Genomic DNA, 22,135 nt, shown 5'->3' with positions numbered 1-22,135 from the left:
CTGAAGATATTTTTCCTTTTTTTGTCTTTTGTCTTTTGAGGGCTGCACCCGTGGCATATGGAGGTTCCCAGGCTAGGGGTCTAATCAGAGCTGTAGCCACCGGCCTGCACCACAGCCACAGCAATGCCGCATCTGTTACCTACACCACAGCTCATGGCAACACCGGATCCTTAAGCAGAGCGAGGCCAGGGATCAAACCTGCAACCTCATGGTTCCCAGTCGGATTCGTTTCCGCTGCACCATGACGGAAACTCCAGTCTGAAGATGTTTTTCTAACGTAATAGGTAAAAGAGAAGGGAAAAACTCTAACAGCAGAATCCCCCAACCCCTTTCCCCTCTAGTCTGATGGAATTTTAATTTTTCTAGGTCAGGACCCCTGCTCTGGGCCTCCACTGGCTATTCTCCACACTGGGAAGACTACACCTTACCCCCCATTCCCCATCCCCACGTCATCCCTCCTCTTCACTTGGCTTGATCTCACAGATCCAGACCTCAAATCATGAGAGGAAACCCTGGAAACATAAAGACTGGTTACCTTATTTAAACAACAAAAGAAGGAATCCCTGTTCTGGCTCAATGGGTTAAGAAACTGACTAGTATCCATGAGGATGCAGGTTTGATCCCTGGCCTCCTTCAGTGGGTTAAGGATCTGGGGCTGCTGCAAGCTGTGGCATAGGTCACAGATGCTGTGACTTGGATCTGGTATTGCTGTGGCAGTGGTATAGGCTGGCAGCTGCAGCTCTGATTCAACCCCTCACTTGGGAACTTCCATATGCTGGAGGTGCAGCCCTAAAAAGAAAAAAGAAAAAAAAAAAAAAAAAAAAAACAGGAAAAAACCAAACTCCTCTCAAGAATGATATGTATGACTGTCAGGTAAGATAGGGCTTGAAACCTACAAGGGTTTGCTCCAGCTACTGCCTTTAGAGAGTTTGGTTGAATCTGGTTAATAGTAGGACTTTTGTTTTGCAGGTTTGGGCCAGAACTGAATTGCTTAGGATAATGGTAGAGTAAGAGAACCCTTCCTCCATTAGGTCTCCCTATGCAGTATTCGGCACTCTGCTAAATAAACATTTTGAAAAAATATTTAAAGACTGTTGGGAGTTCCCGCTGTAGTGCAGTGAGTTAAGAACCTGACTGCAGCAGCCTGCGTCACTGTAGCGGCACAGGTTCAATGCCTGGCCTGGCGCAGTGGATTAAAGGATTCAGTGTTACTGCAACCATAATGTTGGTCGTAGCCACAGCTCAGATTCAGTCCCTGGCCCAGGAACTTCCATATGCTTCAAATAAAATAAAATATTCCATATGCCATAAAATAAAAATAAAGACTCTTGGCTTAAGTGGGTGCCAAAGTAGTGTCCTGACCGAAACACTCAAGGGAGCATCTAGGGTGTTTCTGCTCATCTGCAGTTTGTTACCTAAACATCCCTTTCATCATTGCAGTCTCAGGACTGAGCACTCAAAAAAAAAAAAAAATTGTCAAATGAATAAAGCATGTGATGGATTAGAATGGTGACATGACTGCTTCTTTCGGAGAGGCGTAATAGGAAACTGAACCTGAGAAAGAAGACCGTGAAATAAGCCCATGTTTATGACCTGGGGCTTTCTGTTCTCACTTAGCTGCTTCCTGCCATGATGGGTGGGCGTGGCATAGAGGAAATGGGATTCAAGAGAGCTGGTTTCTTCCTTCCTTCCTTTCTTTCTTTTTTATTGAAGTATAGCTGATTTACAATGTTATATTAGTTGGTGTACAGCAAAGTGATTCAGATACACACACACACACACACACACACACACACACACATATATATTTTTTAGGGCCACACCCTTGGCATACTAAGGTTCCCAGGCTAGGGGTCAATTCAGAGCTGCAGCTGCCAGCCTATACCACAGTCACAGGAACACAGGATCCGAACCGTGTCTTTGACCTACACCACAGCTCACAGCAATGCCAGATCCTTAACCCACTGAATGGGGCTAGGGCTGCAACTTATGTCCTTATGGATACTTGTCAGGTTTGTTACTACTGAGCCACGACTCCCGATATACATATACTCTGTCATATTCTTTTTTGTTATGGTTTTACAGGATATTGACTATAGTTCCCTGTGCTATATATTAGGACTTTGTGTTTATTATTTTTATATATAGCAGTTTGTATCTGTTAAACCCAAACTTCTAATTTATCCCTCCCCCCACCCTCTTTCCTTTTGGTAACCGTAAGTTTTTTCCTTTTTTCTTTTCTTTTTTTTTTTTGGCCACACCCAAAGCATGTTCCTGGGCCAGGGATTGAACTTGTGCCACAGCCAGAGCAGTGACCATACCAGATCCTTAACCCACTGAGCCACCAGGTAACTCCAAATTTTGTTTTCTATGTTTATGAATCCATTTCTGTTTGTAAATAAGTTTGTTGGTATCATAATTTAGATTCCACTATGTAATTGATATTATATATTATATGGTATTTGTCTTGCTATTCCTGACTTACTTAGTATGATAATCTCAAGGTCCATCCATGTTGCTGCAAATGGCATTATTTCATTCTTTTTTCGTGCCTGAGTAAAAAACCCATATATATATATGTACATATATATGACCATGGGGTGCATGTAGCTTTTTAAATTAGAGTTTAATAGAGCTGATTTCTAAACCTAGTTCTGCTGCTTGTGGTACGGCTTTGGGTAACTCATTGGAACACTAGAAGTATTGAAAGTATTAAGTCTGTAAAACATTTGGTACAATTCTGATTAAAATATTTATAATCAGGAGTTCCCATCGTGGCGCAGTGGTTAACGAATCCAACTAGGAACCATGAGGTTGCGGGTTCGGTCCCTGCCCTTGCTCAGTGGGTTAACGATCCGGCGTTGCCTGTGAGCTGTGGTGTAGGTCGCAGACGCGGCTCGGATCCCGCGTTGCTGTGGCTCTGGCGTAGGCCGGCGGCTACAGCTCCGATTCGATCCCTGGCCTGGGAACCTCCATATGCCGCGGGAGCGGCCCTAGAAAAGGCAAAAAGACAAAAAATATATATATATATATTTATAATCATAAAAATAAAGTGAACACACAAACTAGATCAAAGCAGTGTCATCAAAATGTCTGGCACAACATCCCTAGTAATAAAAAGAAAAGGAGCTACTGGGCTGGTGCGTGCTTTTCCTATCACAGTAGCAAACAGATGAAAGATGGATGAGGCCTGGTGCTGGTGACACGTAGAAAAGTGGCCAGGCTCACAAACAGAGGTGAGAACTCAAAAGGGGTTACAAATTTTTGAGCAAGTGGTTTGATCCATTTTTAGAGCAGTATTTAAATGCATATGCTACTGAACAAGGGACTGCTCTTCTGGAGATGGATCCTACCAAAATAATAGCAAGAGCCTCTTAAGATGCATATTTGGGAGTTCCCCTTGTGGCTCAGCAGTAACGAACCCAACTAGTAGCCATGAGCTTATGGGTTCGATCCCCGTCCTTGCTCAATAGGTTAAGGATCCGGCATTGCTGTGGCTGTGGTGTAGGCCAGCAGCTACAGCTCCAATTCGACCCCTAGCCTGGGAACCTTCACATGCTGCAGGTGCAGCCCTAAAGAGCAAAAATAAATAAATAAATAATCAAAATACAAATGAACTTATTTACAAAACAGAAACAGATTCACTAACATAGAGAACAAACCTATGATTCCCAGCGGGGGGGGGGGGAGTAGGAGGGATAAATTAGGAGTATGAGATTAACAGATAACACCACCATATATAAAATAGACTAAAGAAACAAGAATTTACTGCATAGCACAGGGAATTATATCCAATATCTTGTAATAAACCATATATATATATCTGTGTATATATATATATATATCTGTATAACTGAATCACTTTCTGGACGCCAGAAACTAACACAACATTGTAAATCAACTATACTTCAGTAATTCAAAAAAGATATTTAGCAATCAAAATCAAGGGCCAGGAGAAAGACATTTCAATCTTGTATCTCCTAAAGAGCATCGCAGCACTTCATGAGCTGCAGCAACACCACCCCTCCCCACACACACACACCCTTCCTTTTCCTGGCCAAACCTCCAAAGGCTCCAGGTGCCCACCTTCTGTCCCCTCCCCTTTTCCTCCGGCCTCTTCTGCCCCATCTTTCTACCTCTTCCTTTTTTTTTTTTTTTTTTTTTTTTTGGCTTTTTAGGGCTGCACCTGCAGCATATGGAATTTCCCAGGATAGGGGCCGGCCTATATCACAGCCACAGCAACTCAGGATCGAGCCACGTCTTCGACCATACCACAGCTCACGGCAATGCCAGATCCCTGACCCAGTGAGTGAGGCCAGGGATCGAACCCGCATCCTCATGGATACTAGTTGGGTTCGTTTCCACTGCACCACAGCCAGAACCCCTCTCTACCTCTTCCTTATGAGGAATCAAAAACCTAGGAAAGGACGGAACTGTGTGTAGAAGGCAAGATAGCGGCAGGGTGAGAGAGGAAGCTGAGCCAAAAGAAACTTGAATTTGGTCGGGGAGGGATTGCCCCTAAGGTTCAAATTGTAGAAAAATATTGGTAACTGGGGGAAAAAAAAAAAGGAAGGAATGTCAAAATGCTTCACTAATGGGCTATGGTTTTAACATTACGCTGTTATACATGATAGATGCAGGTTTAAAAAAAGAAGAGGAGAGGAAAATCTTTATGTACTGACCAGGAAAGAAAGGCAAGATATGTTGATATGTTGAAGAAAAGCAGATTGTGAGTGTGTAAGAGAGAAACAGAGAGAGCTAGAGAGAGAAAGGAATTTTTAGAGGGGAGTGTTTGATGCTACTTGCTATTTAGTTTTACACACACACACACACACACACACCCCGCACTAAAAAATAAAACCAAATAAATGTGAACCTAAAAGTTCACATGAAGAGTCAACGAGTCTCTTTTCCATCAATGAAAAGGAAACTCCTTGACTACCCAGGGGTGTGACAGAGTTGGAAGAGTTGCCCTCTGAGCTGGCAATCAGCAGAAATCATCAGTGAGGCAACAGTCTAGCCGCTCACCCCTCTCACTTCTGTCTCTTTGATTCACAGCTCAGCATCACTCCTGAGAGCACGATGAGTGCCTTGGACACCTCTGCCAAAATCCTCCCGCGATTCCTGCTGCAAGAGCTCACAGAATAGAATGTGTGAGCTGGAAGGAATCGTGCCCATCACCTCTCCAAGCAAAGTCAGGACAAGCCTAGTTCACAGTGGACTCTCGAAGTGGGTCACGCACAGCTGCTGCCCTCATGGAGTTTAGAGTCCAGTAGGGGAGACTGAGGAATCCCCAGATCGCGAGGAGCCCTATGGTACACCCTGCGCTGGGGCAAGTGCTGGAGGGTGGTGGAAGGAGACACTTAACCTAGGGGAGGCTTCCAGAAGAGGATGATGCCTCAACTAGACCCAAAGAACAAACAAGAGTGAACTCGATGAACAATGACCCCGGTGGCCGCACAGGAACTGTGCTGTGGTAAGCGGGCCAGTGGGACTGCATTGCAGGGTGCTCGAGGCGGGATGGTGGCGGAAAGCAAGAGAGTGTCCAGGGGAGGAAAGTGAGAGAGATAAGGACGGCACGATCACAAAAGTTGTTCTATAACAGCCACGGTAGGAATTTTGTCTGGATCTTGAAGTCCATGGGCAGCCATTCAAGAAGTAAGGTGTTTGTTTGTTTGCTTGCTTATTTTTTGGCAAGTCTGGGGCGTGTGGAAATTCCCGGGGCCAGGGATCGAACATGTGCCACAGCAGCAACCTGAACCACAGTAGTGAAAACACCGCATCACCAGGGAACTCCAAGGGGCGTTTTTTGTTTGTTTGTTGTTTTCAGGGTTTTGTGTGTGTGTGTGTGTTTGGCGGCAGGGGGTTGGCAGAACTCATGGCAAGAGGAGGTTCTCAGGTCAGGGATCAAGCCCGGCCAGAGCAGCTTGGGTTGCTTCAGTGACAGCACTGGATCCTTAATCCGCTGCACCACGGGAGAACACCTCAGGGTGTCTTGTTTTTGTTTTTGTTTTTGTTTTCTTTTTAGGGCCACACCTGAGGCATATGGAAGTTCCCAAGCTAGGGGTTGTATCGGAGCTGCAGCTGCCAGCCTACTCCACAGCCACAGCAATGCCAGATTCCAGGCGAAGTTTTCAGCAATGGATGATACTTAACCCATTAAGTGGAGCCAGGGATCAAACCCAAATCCTCATGGATACTATTAGGTTTGTAACCCACTGAGCCACAATGGGAACTCTCCCAGTTTTTTTTAATTGAGGTATAATTGACATATAACGTTATATTAGTTTCAGACGTACAACATAATAATTTGCTATTTGTATATATCATGAAATGATTACCAGAATAAATCTAGTTAACATCTGTCATCATATATAGTTACATAAAGTTTTTTTCTTGTGATGAAAACAATTTAAGATTTAGTCTCTTAGCAACTTTCGAAGATGTAATTAAGTATTATTAACTTTAGTCACCCTGCTGTATCCCCAAGGCTTATTTATTTTGTAACTAGAAGTTTATACCTTTGACCCTCTTTACCCATTTCACCCAACCCCCAACCCCTACCTCTGGCAACCACCAATCTGTTTTCCGAACTGATGAGCTTTTCCAGCGGGGGGCACTTTTTAGGGCCCCACCCATGGCATTTGGAGGTTCCCAGGCTAGGGGTTGAATCAGAGCTATACCCACTGGCCTACTCCAGAGCCACAGCAATGCCAGATTTGAGCAGCGTCTCCGACCTACACCACAGCTCACGGCAACCCCAGATCCTTAACCCACTGATCAAGGCCAGGGATCGAACCTGTGTCCTCATGGATGCTAGTCAGATTCATTTCCTCTGAGCCACGACGAGAACTCCTTTCTTTTCCCCCCTCTCTGTCTGGCTTATTTCACTTAGCATAATGTCTCTGAGGCAAAACTCATTTCAGAATTTTAGGAGTTCCCTGGTGGTCTCCCTAGCAGGTTAAGGATCCAGCGTTGGCACTGCTGTGGCACAGGTTCAATCCCTGGCCTGGGAACTTCCATATGCTATGGGGCATGGCAAAAAAAAAAAAAAAAAAAAAAAAGGAATTTTAAGCAAGGGACTAACATAATTGAATTTGTTTGGAGAGACCACACTGGCTAAAATCTGGAGGGGTGTAGCAGGCCGAATAATGGCCTCTCAAAGAGGTCCACATTCTCATCTCCGAAACCTGTAATAGGTACATTACATGGTTTAAGGGATTGTGCAGGAGTGATTAAATTAATGCTCTTGAGATGAGGAGATTATCCTAGATTAGCCAGATGGGCTCAGTATATCACGAGCATTCTGAAAAGTGGAAGTGGTCCCCCCACCCCCAAGAGAAAGGCAGAGGAGCTTTTGTTCTGGAAGAATGGTAAGAAAGACATATTATTGCCAGCTGTGAAAAATGCAAGAGGGAGGCCATAAGCTAAGGAATGTGGGAAGCCTTCAGAAAGGAGAAAGGAAAGGAACTAAACTCTCCCCCAGTGTCTCCAGAAAGGAAGGCAGCCCTGCTCACACCTTGATTTTAATCTAGTGTTGCACTTCTGACGCCCAGAACTTCAAAATAAATGAACATTGTTTTAGGCCACTAAGTTTGTGGTCATTTGTTACAATAGCCATGAGAACTAACAATACAGATTTGGTGCTGCTGTAACAGATACCTTTGCAAGTGGAAGTGACTTTGAAATTAGACAGTGGGGGGAGTTCCTGTCGTGGTGCAGTGGTAACGAATCCGACAAGTATCCATGAAGAAGAGTGGTGGATCCCTGTCCTTGCTCAGTGGGTTCAGGATCCAGCATTGCTGTGAGCTGTGGTGTAGGCTGGCAGCTGTAATTCTGATTTGACCCCTAGACTGGGAACTTCCATATGCCACGGATGTGGCCCTAAAAAGTGAAGAAGAAAGAAGAAGAAGAAAAAAGGAGAAGAAGTAGAAGAAGAAGAAGGAGGAGGAGGAGGAGGAAGAGGAGGAAAGGAAGGAGGGAAGGAAGGAAGAGAGAGAGAGAAAGGAAAGAAAGAAAGAAAGAAAGAAAGAAAGAAAGAAAGAAAGAAAGAAAGAAAGAAAGAAAGAAAAGAAGAAAGAAAGAAAGAAAGAAAAGAAGAAAGAAAGAAAGAAGGAAGAAAGAAAGAAAGAAAGAAAGAAGGAAGAAAGAAAGAAAGAAAGAAAGAAAGAAAGAAAGAAAGAAAGAAAGAAAGAAAGAAAGAAAGAAAAGAAAGAAAGAAATTAGACAGTGGGAAGGGGCAGGAAAAACTTTGAGGGGTATGAACGTAAAAACCTAGGTCTCCTTGAACAGACCTTTGTAGAAATGTGGATGTTAGTGACTCCACCAGTGAGGGCTTAGAAAGAAGTGAGAAGCATGGCAGAGAAAACGTAAATCAACTTGGAGAATACCGAAATCAGCCTGCACAGACTCGGTAGCAATAGGGATATTAGAGGCGCTGCTTATGAGGCTCAGGCTCAGTAGGAGATGAGGAATGTGTTATTGGAAACTGGAGGAAAGGGTGTTACACAGTGGCCAAAAAAAACTTAGAATTGTGTGCCCTGCAGTTCTGTGGAAAGCAGAACTTAATCAACAATGAACCTGGATATTTAGTTGAGATTTCCAAGCAAAGAGGTGAAGGGTGTTTGCTTGCTGCTTCTGGTAAAATGAGAAGGGAAACAGACAAATCGAGAGAAGCTGACACATAAAAATGAATCAGGACTTGACGATTTGGGGAATTCTCAGCTTGTCTAAATTGAACATGACAGTAAAGTGAAGAGATTTCCTGCCAGGAAAGCTGCTTGAGAGAAAAAGCTGAGGATATGCTGGACAACTTTTGTTAATATCTCTGAAACATCAAAAGATCTGAGCATTCAGCCACATAAAGGCTTTTTGGAGATATTAATAGCGTGTGACTCTAGATTGCCCTCAGGTATCTCTATAGAGGCCACAAACAGAAATGAAATTATCTAGGGAAGATGTGTGGAGTAGCCTCTCGTCGAATGGAGTAAATCCCTGGGACATACATGAGAGATCCACAAAGTTCTCGAGAGTGGTGTACCAGGAGAAACCCTGGAACTTGGACCGAAAGAGACCGAGAGAATGAAATGAAAGAAGGCTACCTGAGTTCCAAAGTTTTATAGGCCAGAAACAAGATGAGAAAACTAGTCTTGCAAACAGGTGCTATCTATCCTTTTTTTTTTTTTTTTTCTTTTCTTTTCTTTTCTTTTCAGGGTCACACCTGTAGCAAAATAGGCACTAACTTTCATGAAAAAGGAAAAATTACTCAGAGGGCAGAGCTGTTGGCCCAGAAAGCTGAGCCTTGAGCTACAGAGGGTTATTCCTGGAGCTTGAAAATTAATGGAGTTTGTCCAACTTAATTTTGAAATTACTTGGGACTGTAATTACTTGGGAATTCCTTTATCTCTTGTTTTTCTCTCTTTTTGCATGAGAATGTCTATAACTGTTATCTTATGCCAGTGAACCCACTATTTTGGGAGCAGAGAATTTGTTTTCAAGTTTCACAAGTCCACAGATGGAGAGAAACTTCACCCCAGGATAGATTATACTGAGTGTTATCCAAAACCTAATATAGATGATTTCAGTGATGATATTTGGGACTTTCAAGCTGATGGGATTTTTGAACTTTGAATTGATACTTTAATGGGCTGGGACTTTTTAGGGAAACTTTTTTGGAATGAAGTGAGTGTATTTTTTTTTTTTTTGTCTTTGTGCCTTTTCTAGGGCCGCTTCCTGCATGGCATATGAAGATTCCCAGGCTAGGGGTCTAATTGGAGCTGTAGCCACCGGCCTATGCTAGAGCCACAGCAACAAGGGATCTGAACCGCATCTGCAACCTACACCACAGCTCATGGCAATGCCAGATCCTTAACCCACTGAGCAAGGCCAGGGATCAAACCCGCAACCTCATGGTTCCTGGTCAGATTCGCTAATCACTGCACCATGATGGGAACTCCAGAAGTGAGTGTATTTTTTATGTAGGACTGATATGAATACTTGGAGGGCAAAGAAGGGACTATGGTAAGGATAATAAGAGCTCTCCAAAGATGTTCACGTCCTAATCCTTAGAACCTGTGAATCTGTTACATTATATGGCAGGAAGGTCTTTGGAGATATAATTAAATGAAGGATCTTGAGATAGAGAGATGACCTTGGCTTATATGAATGGGTCCGATGCAATCACTAGGAAGTATGATTTTCTTTTTTTAAAGCCACACCTGTGGCATATGGAACTTCCGGGACTAGGGGTTGAAGTGGAGCTGCAGCTGCCAGTGGAGTTCACCACAGCCACAGCAATGCCAGGTCCTTAACCCACTGAGCAAGGACAGGGATCAACCTTGAATCCTCATGAACACTACATGGGGTCCTTTACCTGCTGAGCCACAACAGGACCTTCGGAAGTATGATTTTAAAAAATTATTTTTCAGGAGTTCCTGTCGTGGCTCAGTGGTTAAAGAACCTGACTAGCATCCATGAGGATGCAGGTTTGATCCCTGGCCTCACTCAGTTAAGGATCCGGCATCTCCATGAGTTGTGGTGTAGGTCGCAGACGCCGCTCGGATCCCACGTTGCTGTGACTGTGGTGCAGACTGGCAGCTTCAGGTCCGATTCGAGCCCTGGCCCAGGAGCTTCCATATGCTGCAGGTGCAGCCCTAAAAAGGAGAAAAAAAAAGAGAGGATGGGGTCCAGAGTTGCCCCAGGGATGGATTAGATAAACATATATGAGGAATCGTGACTGGAACATGATGATAATACTTCTAAGGGAGAAAAGAGGGAAGAGTCAAGGCTGATGCTCAGATTTTTGGTTGAAGTAAAGGGTGGAGGGACCACTGGCTCTGTGGGCCACACAGGAAGAAGAATAAGCTTGGGGACAAGCATATCATTTCATTATGGACGTATCAAGTTGATGGTGCCTGGGGAACATCCAAGAGGCAGGTGAATAAGTGGTCTGAGGCTCTGGGGAAAACAGAGGTGACAGTTAAGGTCAGTAGAGTGGGTTAGATGCCCCAGGAAAAACATGGGCAGTAAGAAGAGAGGAACAAGACAGGACCCTTTGAAGTGGTAAGTAAGAGTGTTCAGAGAAAAGAAACTGACAGAGGAGCCTGAGAAGGGACAGCTAGAGAAGCAGGAGGAAATCCAGGAGAATATAGCTCAAGGAAGCCAGCCCCGTGGTTTACCAATGTTGCCAGGGGAACTGGGAGAGAATCAGATGGAAGACACAGAGGAAATATGGGACCAGGACCAGGACTGGGCAGCCCACAGGAATTTCGGGGTGTTCTGCTCTAGCTTGAGAAAAAAGTATGGCGTTGGCATTTTCTGCTCAAGCATATGAGCAGAGTCCAGGGGAACAAACTTGCTTAAGACTGGGGCACAGCTGAGAATGGGCAGCTGGTGCTAGGAGGAGCTTCCAACTCTTCTCACTGTCCTTTGGTTAAGACAGCCATGCTCCTCCACCCCCACCCCACTCCAGCAGGGAAGAGGGATTATCCACCCTAGGTTCTGTTTTTTTGGTTTGTTTTTCTTTGTTTGGCTGCCCTGTGGCATATGGATTTCCTGGAGCAGGGATCAGACCCAAGCCACAGTTGTGACCTACCCTGCAGCTGCAGCAACAAGGATCCTTAAACCACTGTGCCCTGTGGGGATAGAACCTGCGTCCCTGCCTGTTGCGGATCTTGTTAGGAACTTCTACCCTCTGTTCTGAATGTTCATTCTGTTCCCTGCCTTTGCTTACAAGTTCCTCCTCCCTAAAAGAAATATCCAAAGCTTGCTGGGCACTGTGCTAAGCATTTCATGGACACCAAGGGTATTAGCGTTCTCTCCATTTTACAAATGAAGAAATTGAGGCTCAGAGAGGGGAAGCAACTTGCCCAAGACCACACAGTTTGTGGTAGCATCAGGACCCAAGTATAGATGAATAGAAATTCTAAGCTATAATTCCCCAGAAGCTGTAATCCCTCCATCATTAAGCTTCCACTGTGTTGTACTTTTACTGTTGTTTTTCGTTTTTTGTTTTTTTGTTTTTTTGTTTTTTTTTTTTTCTTTTTGGCAGAGCTGTGGCATAAGGAAGTTCTTGGGCCAGGGATTGAACCAGCGCCACAGCAGTGCCCCTCGCCACAGCAGTGACAACTCCAGATCCTTAACCCTCTGTGCAACCAGGGAGCTCCAAGTGTCCCCTCCTCCTTTAATCTTTCCCCATTCCATCTCCCTAAGAATATTTCTCCCTGAGCAAAGGGTTTTTATTTACCTTGGAAAGTTGTCAGCATGTGGCAAGGAACCACGAGGTGGCACCAAAGCTCCAGAAGCCTGATTTACTGCAGGTCAGGCATAGGGACCTGTCCCAGGGAGGGAGAAATGGGTAAGGAAGGGAGCCTGGCCTTTTCTCCTTGATCTCCAAGCCCACACCTCCTTGGCATTAGAATTACAGAGAAAACTCAACAAAATTTTAGCCAACCGAATCCAACAACAGATAAAAAAGATCATATACCAGGACCCAGTGGGATTCATCCCAGGAGGAAAAGGATGGTTCGACACACACACATCAATCAATGTCATACACTACATTAACAAAAGAAAAGTAAAAAACCACATGGTTATCTCAATAGATGCAGACAAAGCATTTGACAAAATCCAACATCCATTCATGATAAAAACTCTTACAAAGTGGGTGTAGAGGGAACATACCTTAACATAATAAAAGGCATTTATGACAAACCACAGCAAATATAACACTCAATGGAGAAAAGCTGAAAGCCTTCCCACTACAATCTGGAACAAGACAAGGATTCCCACTCTCACCACTCTTATTCAACATAGTACTGGAAGTCTTAGCCACAACAATCAGACAAACAAAAGAAATAAAATGCATCCAAATAGGAAGAAAAGAGGTAAAACTGTCACTGTATGCAGATGACATAATACTATATATATAAAACCCTAAGGACTCAACCCAAAAACTACTTGAACTGATCAACAAATTCAGCAAAGTAGCAGGATATAAGATTAACATTCAGAAATCGGTCACATTTCTGTATACTGACAATGAAATATTAGAAAAGGAATACAAAAATGCAATACCTTTTAAAATTGCACCCCAAAAAATCAAATACCTGGGAATACAACTGACCAAGGAGGTGAAAGACTTACATGCTGAGAACTATAAAACATTAATCAAGGAAATTAAAGAAGATATAAAGAAATGGAAAGATACTACATGCTCCTGAGTCGGAAAAACTAATATTGTAAAAATGGCCATACTACCCAAAGCAATCCACAGATTCAATGCAATCCCTATCAAAGTACCCATGACATTTTTCACAGAACTAGAACAAACAATCCAAAAATTTATATGGAAACACAAAAGACCCAGAATTGCCAAAGCAATTCTGAGGAACAAAAACCAAGCAGGAGGCATACCTCTCCCAGACTTCAGGCAATATTACAAAGCCACAGTAATCAAGACAGTGTCTTACTGGTACCAAAACAGACATACAGACCAATGGAGCAGAACAGAGAACCCAGAAATAAACCCAGACACCAGTGGTCAATTAATCTTTGACAAAGGAGGCAAGAACATAAAATGGGGAAAATGTCTTTTCAGCAAATATTGCTGGGAAACCTGGACAGCTGCATGCAAAGCAATGAAACTAGAACACACCCTCACACCATGCACAAAAATAAACACAAAATGGCTTACAGACTTAAATATAAGACAAGATACCTTCAAACTCCTGGAAGAGAACATAGGCAAAACATTCTCTGACATCAACCTTACAAATATTTTCTCAGGTCAGTTTCCCAAAGCAACAGAAATAAGAGCAAAAATAAACTAATGGGACCTAATCAAACTGACAAAATTTTGCGCAGCAAAGGAAACCAAAAAGAAAACAAAAAGACAACTAACAGAATGGGAAAAAATAGTTTCAAATGATGCAACCGACAAGGGCTTAATCTCTAAAAGTTACAAGCAACTTAATACAACTCAACAGCAAAAAACCAACAACCCAATTGAAAAATGGGCAAAAGACCTGAATAGACATTTTTCCAAGGAAAATATACAGATGGCCAACAAGCACATGAAAAAATACTCAACATCACTGATTATTAGAGAAATGCAAATCAAAACTACCATGAGATACCACCTCACACCAGTCAGAATGGCCATCATTAATAAGTCCACAGATATTAAGTCCATCATTAAATAAGTCCAAGATAATAAGTCCATCATTAATAAGTCCAAGTGCTGGAGAGGGTGTGGAGAAAAGGGAACCCTCCTACACTGTTGGTGGGAATGAAAGCTGGTACAACCACTATGGAAAACAGTACAGAAGTACCTCAGAAAACTATACAGAAAACTACCATATGACCCAGAAATCCCACTCTTGGGCATATATCCGGACAAAACTTTTCTTTAAAAAGACACATGCACCCACATGTTCATTGCAGCATTATTCACAATAGCCAATACATGGAAACAACCCAAATGTCCATCGATAGATGATTAGATTAGGAAGATGTGGTATATATACACAATGGAAAACTACTCAGCCATAAAAAGGAAAAAATAATGCCATTTGCAGCAACATGGATGGAACTAGAGATTCTCATACTGAGTGAAGTAAGTCAGAAAGACAAATACCATATGATATCACTTATTTCTGGAATCTAATTTATGGCACAAATGAACCCTTCCACAGAAAAGAAAATCATGGACTTGCAGAATAGGCTTGTGGTTGCCAAGGGGGAGGAGGAGGGAGTGGGATGGATTGGGAGCTTGGGGTTAATAGATGCAGACTATTGCTTTTGGACTGGATTAGCAATGAGATCATGCTGTGTAGCACTGGGAACTATATCTAGTCACTTATGATGGAGCATGATACTGTGTGAAAATAGAATGTATACATGTATGTGTAACTGGGTCACCATGCTGTACAGTAGGAAAAAAAATAATGTATTGGGGAAATGAAAAAAAAAGTCTGTACTAAAATAAAAATTGTGCACAAGTTAAAAAAAAAGAATTACAGAAAAAGGAGATTGGAAAATTAGAGATTAGAGGACTGAGTATTGTAAACTGGAGTGGCCCAAGCCTCAAGTCAAAGATTCTAAGACTTCTTCTCTAAGACGTGCTAGGAGCAGCAAAATAAAAGCTATGGCAGGCTTGTGGTCAAGGCTGGATTTTATTGCACTCTCTGCTCTGTCATCCACTTTTGTGCAGAGCTCAAAGTGCACAGCTATATTCTGTGATCTTAGCGGAAGAGGAAGATCACTTGTACCTACCATGAACCAGAAGTGGGGGAACCCACCTGAGCATCCTTGGGGAAATCATTTCATTCCTTTAAACCTCAGTCTTGTTTTCATAAAATGGGAAAAATCAAGGAACCTACCTCCACGAGGGGTTGTGAAGACTTAACAACCAAATGCACATAACACACCAGCACAATGTCTGATATATAGCAAGTGCTCAATAGTATTATAAACATATAATGATTATATTATAATCATTAATAATAAATGGTATGTAATTAATAAATGGTAGTTTCTACCTGTTCTTTTTATGATTTTGTCATTTAATTAGTTCCTCACCCCGCAGGTCTGACACATAGTAAGTGGGTCGTTGGCCAATATTGGTAGAATAAAAATTTACAAAATGAATTTCACTCATGTTCTCTAGGCTAATCCAGCTTGCAGAGTTTGTAAAGACTTTCTTGAGATGGAGTCTCAAATGACCAGCTAAGGATAACCACACCTTCTATAGGACACAGAACAGGGCCTGGGTACAGAGAAAATGTGCAGTGAATATTTTAGAAAGAAGGAAGAAGAAGAGGATGAAAAGAAGGAAGAAAATGAGGGAGGTAGAGCACAAGAAAGAAAAGCTCAAGGAAATTTTTTTTTTTTTTTGTTAAGCCAAGAATGTCTCAGAAGGAGCTACAAATAGGATCCCCAGCAAACTTATCATCAGCATCCTCCTCCTCATCACCATCATCATTTTTTATCTTTTTAGGGCCACACCCACAGCATATGGAAGTTCCCAGGCTAGAATTGAATCAGAGCTGCAGCTGCCGGCCTACACTACAGCCACAGCAAAACCAGATCTGAGCCACGTCTGTGAACTACACCACAGTCTGTAGCAATGCCGGATCCTTAACCCACTGAATGAGATCAGGATTGAACCCGAGTTCTCATGGATATTAGTTGGGTTCGCTACTGCTAGCCACAAGGGCAACTCCTATTATTATTATTATTATTTTTTTTTTTTTGCTATTTCTTGGGCCGCCCCTGCGGCATATGGAGGTTCCCATGCTAGGGGTCGAATCGGAGCCATAGCCACCGGCCTACGCCAGAGCCACAGCAACGCGGGATCCGAGCCGCGTCTGCAACCTACACCACAGCTCACAGCAACGCCGGATCGTTAACCCACTGAGCAAGCGCAGGGACCGAACCCGAGACCTCATGGTTCCTAGTCGGATTCGTTAACCACTGCGCCACGACGGGAACTCCTATTATTATTATTATTATTATTATTAGGCCATGCCTGCAGCTTGTGGAAATTCCTGGGCCAGGTATTGCACCTGTGCCACAGCAGTGACCCAAGCAGCTGCAGTGACAATGCCAGATCTTTAACCCACTGTGCCAAAAGAGGACTCCCCAAATTCTTATTCGAGAGTTGATATCAATATGCCCTTGGTCCTCAGAGTCCTCAAATTTCCCCTAACACAGCCTCCAGCATGCTTCTTTTTTAAAAATCTGAACCCCTATGCCCAAATGTGAGCTGTGTGAAGTGTCTACCTTGTTCAAAGTTACACCTACCCAGTAACAAGCAGGTGTTCACTAAATGGTTGTTAAATTCCTAAACTGGGATGCATTCTAGTTCGGCAACAGTGGAGTAAATTGTCAAAATATTTAACAAAAAAATCCCTGAATTATGGAACAAGAAAGTGACCAAGAGCAGACATAAACTGAAGGAAAATTCAGCATTTAAAACAAGGGAGTTGGGGGAGTTCCCTTCATGGCTCAGCAGTCAACGAGCTCAACTAGAATTCATGAGGATGTGGGTTTGCTCCCTGGCCTCACTCAGTGGGTTAAGGATCTGGCGTTGCAGTGAGCTGTGTTGTAGGTGGAAGATGCGGCTAGGATCCTGCATTGCAGTGGCTAAGGCGTCAGGCAGCTGCAGCTCCAATTCGAACCCTAGCCTGGGAACCTCCATATGATGCAGGTGTGGCCCTAAAATGAAAAAAAGAAAAAGAAAAGAAAAGAGAAAGAAAAAAGAGGGGAGGCAAAAGAAAATAACTTGATAGAATTAAACCAAATCATGTCAATAACTATTTTATTTATTTATTTATTTATTTATTTATTTATTTATTTATTATCTATTTATTTATTTGCTTTTTTCCTTCCATATGCTGCAGAGGCAGCCGAAAAAGAAAAAAATTATAAGTAAAGTTCACCTCCTGTAAATAGCATGTAGCTGGATCTTATTTGTTTTCCAACCTGGCAATCTTTGCCTTTTAATTAGAGTGGCCCATTTACATTTAAAATAGTTATTGAGGAGTTCCTGTTGTGACGCAGCAGAAACGAACCCCACTAGTATCTATGAGGACTTGATTCCTGGGCCAGGGATCAAATCTGAGCCGGAGTAGTGACCTAAGCCACAGCTGCAGCAACACTGGATCCTTAACCCACTGCACGGGGCCAGGGATCAAACTGGTGCCTCCAAGGGACAAGCCGAATCGTTAACCCACTGCACCACAGCAGGATCTCCATGAACTTTAAATATAAAAACACAAAAGATTTAAAGTAAAATGAACCTATTAACAGCCCCTTCCCATTTCTCCCCAAACACCTCCTTTCAGCTCTAGGCAATCTCCCTTTATAGTAGATTTACCTATTAGCAACACTCATATAAAAACAATAATAGAATATGTGGTCCTCTGTGATTGGCTTCCTTAAGATATTTTTAAGGTTCATTCATGTTGTAGCATGTATCAATACTTTTTTTCTTTTTATTGCCAAATAATATTACATTGTATGTACATGCCACATTTTATCCATTCAACAATCAGTGGACATTGGGGTTGTTTCCACTTTTTGGTTATTGTGAATAATGCTGCTATGGACATTTGTGTACAAGTTTTTGTATGGCTATATGGTTTTATATCTCTTGAGTATTCTTGAGTATTCACCTAGAAGAGGAAATTCTGAGTCAAATGGCAATTCTATGTTTAACCTTTTGAAGAATTGCCACACTGTTTGCAAATCAGCAGCACCATTCTACATTCCTATAAGCAGTGTGTGAGTGTTCCAATTTCTCCTCATTCTTGCTAACCCTTGTTATTATCTGCCTTTTGATTATAGCAACCGAGGGTAAAGCAGTATTTCGTTGTGGTTTTGACTTGCATTTCCCTAATGACTGATGATGTTGAGTATCTTGTCATGTGCATCCAGGCTCTGTGCATCCTTTGGGAGAGATGAGGCAGGTACCGTGTGGTGTCAATGCTTCCTTCTGCTCTAGCACCTGGCTTCTGGGGCCCCCATTTTCAGGTTCATTCTTGTAGAGGAAATTACTATGGTAGGTGGAAAAACAAGAGCCGACATTTGAGTTTCTTTTTTCTTTTTCTTTTTTGGCATTTCGAAGAGATCTTAAACTTTTCTTCTTTAATAATGTGGTGAATTACATTAATAGATTTTCTAATTTTAAACCTGGTATAAAACCAACTTGGTCATGATGTTTCTTTTAATAGATTGCTATATTCAATCTGCTAATATTTTAAATAGGATTTTTCCATCTGCATCCATAAGACAGACAGGCCTCCAATATTTCTTTCTCTTACAGCCCATTACCGGTTTGGATATCCAGGTTATATTAGCCCTATAAAATGAGTTTCAGCGTGTTCTTTTTCCATTCTCTAAAAAGCTTATAGAAGATTTGAATTAACTATTCCTTTAAAGTGTCTGATAGAGTTGTTTTACTGATCTGTAAGAGTCCTTTGTATGTTATCCATATTAATTGTTTGTCTGGTATATAGTGGATATTTCCTTTCTGTCTTTTAGTTTTATCTACATATTTTTATTATAAAGACACTTAAAAAGCATTACGAAGTCAAATTTAAACTTCTTGGAGTTCCCATTGTGGTGCAGTGGTGTTAAGAATCCCATTGCAGCAGTTCTGCCTGCAGCTACAGCTCTGATTCAACTCCTAGCCTGTGAACTTCCATAAGCCAAGCGTATGGCCCGAAAAATACAAAATGTGTGTGTGTGTGTGTGTGTGTGTGTGTGTGTGTGCGTTTCACTCTCTCTCTCTCTCCTATTTTTGGGCTGATAAAACACTATTTGAATAACTTGCTTTATAGTTTGTTTTTCTCTCTGGTGGGGAAAGATGTTTCTCATTTGATTTTTAAATTTTTCTTGGCTATCTTCATGCCATTTCTCTCCTAGAATATCTTTAGTACAGTTTGTCAAATTTCATGAAAACTGCATTTGATTTTGGTTGAGATTGCATGGAATTTATAGACTAATTTGACATCTTTGCCACACTGAGTCTTCCCATCCAGGAATGTGGATATATGACTCTCTATTTAATTTCTGCTCCTTAATATCTATATGCGATTGGCTGGAACATCTAGTCCATATCTTGTGTCAAAGAATTCTCTTGATCAGCTCCTGCTTTGAGCTTAAAGCAGGTTCATTTATAAGCCCAAGTATGGAAGGTTGTATTTTCCAAAGTTGCCTCCCCAGCATATGGACCATCCTCCATGCTCTTCTTGAAATGTGACATGGATACTCATCCATCAAGAGGTGGGGTCTCTGTTCCCTCCCCGTGAAACTGGGCAAAACTTTGTAAAGGCCTGGACCAAAAGAAGGTGGTAAAGTTTTTGGTTTTTTGGGGGTTTTGTTTTTTTGGGTTTGTTTGTTTTTTAGGGTCACACCTACAGCATATGGAAGTTCCCAGGCTAGGGTTCAAGTTGGAGCTGCAACTGCCAGCCTATACAGCAGTCACAGCAATGCTGGATCCGAGCCACATCTGCAACCTACACCACAGCTCAAGGCAACACCAGATCCTTAGCTCACTGAGTGAGGCCAGGGATCAACCCCAAATCTTCATGGATAATAGTCAGGGACGTTTCCACTGAGCTACAATGGGAGCTCCCGAATGTGGTAAAGTTGACACTTTGATTTCTGAGGCTGGGTCCTGGGAGGCAATTCTGCTTTAGTCTGATATTGTCTTGAGCTCTCTGAGCTTGCTATGTAAGTTCAGCTACCTTGAAGCTGCCCTGTCAGAGAGACCCTACGGCAAGCCCACAAAGGGCTCAAGGAGATAGCTGCCCAGGAAATTCCAATTGTTCTAGCCTTAGCTATTGGAGGCTTTCCAATACAGACCCCAGACATTTGAGTGAAGAAGCCTTCTGGATGACCCTAACTCCAGCCACCATCTGACTGCAATCTCACAACAGACCCTGAGTCAGAACCAACCAGCAGAGCCATTTTTTAATTCCATTTTTTAAATCAAGAAATGGTTGTTTTAAATCACTCAGTTTTTAGGTGGTTTGTTATGTCACAATAAACAGTGAATACACTACCGAGATCCAAGCTATAGCTGCCAGCATGTGCCACAGTCACAGCGATGCCAGAACCAAGCCTTATCTGCAACCTAGACCACAACTCATGGCAACGCCAGGTCCTTAACCCATTGAGCGAGGCCAGGGATTGAACCTGCATCCTCATGGATACTAGTCGGGTTTGTTACCGCTGAGACACAATGGGAACTCCTGGACATCCCATTTCTTAGAAGTCCTTTACACATATTAATCCGCACACCCAGGTAGTGCCATCAGCCCTCTCTCCCTTTCTTCTCCTCTCATCTTACTTCCTACAAACTGCAAATTCTTCCTCACTCTGTTAGGCAGAACGATGAAGTTCTTTCAAGCCCTTTCTCCCAAACTCAGCTCCAAGAACACACTTTCAAGCCCAGGGCCCTTGGCCAACATGCTGCGGGGGAGTTGGACTTTCCCGGGTACCTGAGAGTATTCGCCTTGAACATTTTAGCTGATTTGTTCTTGGTTGTCTTCCCCTCATCGGGTGCATGACTGGTAAATGGAGACCTCCACAAATCACCATGGAAGCTAAAATGTATCAAGCACCTACTATGTGCTGCTGCTAAGTACTTCATATGCATCATTCTATTCGCTCTTCACAAAACCCCTGTAAGATAGGGAATATTATTATTCCCTTTTACAGATGATGAACTGAGTCTTCTTTTTTTTTTTTTTTTTTGCCTTTTTCTAGGGCCGCTCCTGCAGCATAAGGCGGTTCCCAGGCTAGGGGTCCAATCGGAGCTGTAGCCGTCAGCCTACGCCACAGCAACTTGGGATCCAAGCCGCATCTGTGACCTACACCACAGCTCAAGGCAATGCCAGATCCTTAACCCACTGAGCAAGGCCAGGGATCGAACCTGCAACCTGATGGTTCCTAGTCGGATTCATTAACCACTGCGCTACAACAGGAACTCCTGAACTGAGTCTTCATATGATTTTAGGTCCTGTGGTCATACAGTCAGTGACAGAGTCAGATTCCAAAGCACTTTACCAACATTGCTTAAGTGAATGAAAGGGAAGGTAAGGGATTCTGGAGAGAGGCTATACTGGACAGGTAGATTTTGGAAAGTCTGGTAAATAAGGTGGTGGTCATTTCCATGAACATGGAGGCGATCACTTAGAGTGAGAGAGGTGGTCAAGCCTACAGACTCTGGTGCTTAAGGCAGCTGCAGAGAAGAAAAAGCAATAGAAGAAGAAGGGCTGGGAGTTCCCGTTATGGCGCAGCTGGATCAAATCAGACTAGTATCCATGAGGATGTGGTTTTGATCCCTGGGCTCGCTCCGTGGGTCGGGGATCTGGCGTTACTGTGAGCTGTGGTGTAGGTTGAAGACGTGGCTCAGAACCCACATTGCTGTGGCTGTGACGTAGGCCAGCAGCTGTGGCTCCAGTTCGACCCCTTGCCTGGGAACTTCTATATGCCAAGGGTTTGGCCCTAAAGAGGAAAAAAAAAAAAGGGAAGCAGAAGGGCTGAATGGTGGATGCCTGCCTGGACAGGGAAGACAGGATTGGCAAAGGCGGACCCAGGTGCAAAGAGTTTCATGGCTGGAGGA

At 43.0% G+C, this 22,135-nt stretch overlaps 1 long non-coding RNA gene across 1 annotated transcript in view; it reads left to right on the top strand.

Annotated features, from left to right (window-relative positions):
- The window catches only part of LOC106510655 (uncharacterized), a 282,042-nt gene that overhangs the window by 48,883 nt on the left and 211,024 nt on the right, over positions 1–22,135 (top strand). The window lies entirely within an intron of this gene.

The sequence above is a fragment of the Sus scrofa genome, chromosome 6, assembly GCF_054392235.1.
Source record: "Sus scrofa isolate SSC_HxYL_T2T_F1_AM1 chromosome 6, Sscrofa_HxYL_maternal_Yorkshire_Landrace_v2.0, whole genome shotgun sequence".
NCBI classification, from domain to species: domain Eukaryota; kingdom Metazoa; phylum Chordata; class Mammalia; order Artiodactyla; family Suidae; genus Sus; species Sus scrofa.
This window is presented reverse-complemented; position numbering and strand designations above follow the sequence as displayed.